This window comes from Phyllobates terribilis, unplaced genomic scaffold (assembly GCF_046119375.1).
Source record: "Phyllobates terribilis strain yellow unplaced genomic scaffold, ASM4611937v1 Scaffold_9134__1_contigs__length_21544, whole genome shotgun sequence".
Classification (NCBI taxonomy): domain Eukaryota; kingdom Metazoa; phylum Chordata; class Amphibia; order Anura; family Dendrobatidae; genus Phyllobates; species Phyllobates terribilis.
The window spans coordinates 4,104-7,500 of NW_027371873.1; positions in this window are offsets into that span (position 1 = coordinate 4,104).

Sequence of the window (3,397 nt, forward strand, 5' to 3'; positions counted from 1 at the left end):
TGTCTGGAAGTCTGACAAAAGTTGAAAAATTTTCTAAGTCCCCAAAAATTTTTTTTTTCAACTTTTTTTCAATTTTCCCCCTGTGGGATATATATTTTACCCACACTTTTGGAGCCCTCCTGGGATGCCCTCTAACATACTAGAACCTCATTTTGTGGAAGTTTTCACAAAATTGTGAAATTTTCAAAAAAGTCAGAAATTTTGCAAAAACGACTAAGTATCAAGGACTCATCGCGCGAATCGCTCTGGAACTGAAATCGGATGCGCGCACTGACATGCTCCCCTCTCTGGAAGTCTGACACATGTGTGAAAATTTTCTAAGTCCCCAAAAATTTTTTTTTTCAACTTTTTTTCAATTTTCCCCCTGTGGGATATATATTTTACCCACACTTTTGGAGCCCTCCTGGGATGCCCTCTAACATACTAGAACCTCATTTTGTGGAAGTTTTCACAAAATTGTGAAATTTTCAAAAAGTCAGAAATTTTGCCAAAAACGACTAAGTATCAAGGACTCATCGCGCGAATCGCTCTGGAACTGAAATCGGATGCGCGCACTGACACGCTCCCCTGTCTGGAAGTCTGACACATGTGTGAAAATTTTCTAAGTCCCCAAAAATTTTTTTTTTCAACTTTTTTTCAATTTTCCCCCTGTGGGATATATATTTTACCCACACTTTTGGAGCCCTCCTGGGATGCCCTCTAACATACTAGAACCTCATTTTGTGGAAGTTTTCACAAAATTGTGAAATTTTCAAAAAGTCAGAAATTTTGCCAAAAACGACTAAGTATCAAGGACTCATCGCGCGAATCGCTCTGGAACTGAAATCGGATGCGCGCACTGACACGCTCCCCTGTCTGGAAGTCTGACAAAAGTTGAAAAATTTTCTAAGTCCCCAAAAATTTTTTTTTTCAACTTTTTTTCAATTTTCCCCCTGTGGGATATATATTTTACCCACACTTTTGGAGCCCTCCTGGGATGCCCTCTAACATACTAGAACCTCATTTTGTGGAAGTTTTCACAAAATTGTGAAATTTTCAAAAAAGTCAGAAATTTTGCAAAAACGACTAAGTATCAAGGACTCATCGCGCGAATCGCTCTGGAACTGAAATCGGATGCGCGCACTGACATGCTCCCCTCTCTGGAAGTCTGACACATGTGTGAAAATTTTCTAAGTCCCCAAAAATTTTTTTTTTCAACTTTTTTTCAATTTTCCCCCTGTGGGATATATATTTTACCCACACTTTTGGAGCCCTCCTGGGATGCCCTCTAACATACTAGAACCTCATTTTGTGGAAGTTTTCACAAAATTGTGAAATTTTCAAAAAGTCAGAAATTTTGCCAAAAACGACTAAGTATCAAGGACTCATCGCGCGAATCGCTCTGGAACTGAAATCGGATGCGCGCACTGACACGCTCCCCTGTCTGGAAGTCTGACACATGTGTGAAAATTTTCTAAGTCCCCAAAAAATTTTTTTTTCAACTTTTTTTCAATTTTCCCCCTGTGGGATATATATTTTACCCACACTTTTGGAGCCCTCCTGGGATGCCCTCTAACATACTAGAACCTCATTTTGTGGAAGTTTTCACAAAATTGTGAAATTTTCAAAAAGTCAGAAATTTTGCCAAAAACGACTAAGTATCAAGGACTCATCGCGCGAATCGCTCTGGAACTGAAATCGGATGCGCGCACTGACACGCTCCCCTGTCTGGAAGTCTGACACATGTGTGAAAATTTTCTAAGTCCCCAAAAATTTTTTTTTTCAACTTTTTTTCAATTTTCCCCCTGTGGGATATATATTTTACCCACACTTTTGGAGCCCTCCTGGGATGCCCTCTAACATACTAGAACCTCATTTTGTGGAAGTTTTCACAAAATTGTGAAATTTTCCAAAAAGTCAGAAATTTTGCAAAAACGACTAAGTATCAAGGACTCATCGCGCGAATCGCTCTGGAACTGAAATCGGATGCGCGCACTGACACGCTCCCCTGTCTGGAAGTCTGACAAAAGTTGAAAAATTTTCTAAGTCCCCAAAAATTTTTTTTTTCAACTTTTTTTCAATTTTCCCCCTGTGGGATATATATTTTACCCACACTTTTGGAGCCCTCCTGGGATGCCCTCTAACATACTAGAACCTCATTTTGTGGAAGTTTTCACAAAATTGTGAAATTTTCCAAAAAGTCAGAAATTTTGCAAAAACGACTAAGTATCAAGGACTCATCGCGCGAATCGCTCTGGAACTGAAATCGGATGCGCGCACTGACATGCTCCCCTCTCTGGAAGTCTGACACATGTGTGAAAATTTTCTAAGTCCCCAAAAATTTTTTTTTTCAACTTTTTTTCAATTTTCCCCCTGTGGGATATATATTTTACCCACACTTTTGGAGCCCTCCTGGGATGCCCTCTAACATACTAGAACCTCATTTTGTGGAAGTTTTCACAAAATTGTGAAATTTTCAAAAAGTCAGAAATTTTGCCAAAAACGACTAAGTATCAAGGACTCATCGCGCGAATCGCTCTGGAACTGAAATCGGATGCGCGCACTGACACGCTCCCCTGTCTGGAAGTCTGACACATGTGTGAAAATTTTCTAAGTCCCCAAAAATTTTTTTTTTCAACTTTTTTTCAATTTTCCCCCTGTGGGATATATATTTTACCCACACTTTTGGAGCCCTCCTGGGATGCCCTCTAACATACTAGAACCTCATTTTGTGGAAGTTTTCACAAAATTGTGAAATTTTCAAAAAGTCAGAAATTTTGCCAAAAACGACTAAGTATCAAGGACTCATCGCGCGAATCGCTCTGGAACTGAAATCGGATGCGCGCACTGACACGCTCCCCTGTCTGGAAGTCTGACAAAAGTTGAAAAATTTTCTAAGTCCCCAAAAATTTTTTTTTTCAACTTTTTTTCAATTTTCCCCCTGTGGGATATATATTTTACCCACACTTTTGGAGCCCTCCTGGGATGCCCTCTAACATACTAGAACCTCATTTTGTGGAAGTTTTCACAAAATTGTGAAATTTTCAAAAAAGTCAGAAATTTTGCAAAAACGACTAAGTATCAAGGACTCATCGCGCGAATCGCTCTGGAACTGAAATCGGATGCGCGCACTGACATGCTCCCCTCTCTGGAAGTCTGACACATGTGTGAAAATTTTCTAAGTCCCCAAAAATTTTTTTTTTCAACTTTTTTTCAATTTTCCCCCTGTGGGATATATATTTTACCCACACTTTTGGAGCCCTCCTGGGATGCCCTCTAACATACTAGAACCTCATTTTGTGGAAGTTTTCACAAAATTGTGAAATTTTCAAAAAGTCAGAAATTTTGCCAAAAACGACTAAGTATCAAGGACTCATCGCGCGAATCGCTCTGGAACTGAAATCGGATGCGCGCACTG